We start from the raw sequence: 300 nt of genomic DNA, 5'->3' as shown, positions 1-300 counted from the left end.
ATGGCAGAGATCAACTTTGATCTGTAGGTAATGGTGAGTTATCCAAGGTTTCTGAGCCAAGGAGCAACATGATTTCATTTCCTCAATCCTCAGTGCTATAACATGTGATTAATTCTACTTCTGTTGACTTCACTCCACAAATTTACACCCTCTCTTGGTCTCAAAGCAGAAGCTCTGTGGCTACACATACCTTTAGGACTCTACAAAGTTATGATGCAGTAGCCTTAAGCTAGGTAAATTTTGAGCTCACTTACCAGCTTTACACTATGTCCACAGAACAGGGGGGGCAGCCTTCTAGAA

The sequence above is a fragment of the Moschus berezovskii genome, chromosome 4 (assembly GCF_049115385.1).
Source record: "Moschus berezovskii isolate FMDL1 chromosome 4, NW_MosBer_1.0, whole genome shotgun sequence".
Classification (NCBI taxonomy): domain Eukaryota; kingdom Metazoa; phylum Chordata; class Mammalia; order Artiodactyla; family Moschidae; genus Moschus; species Moschus berezovskii.
Note: the sequence above shows the minus strand (reverse complement) of the source record.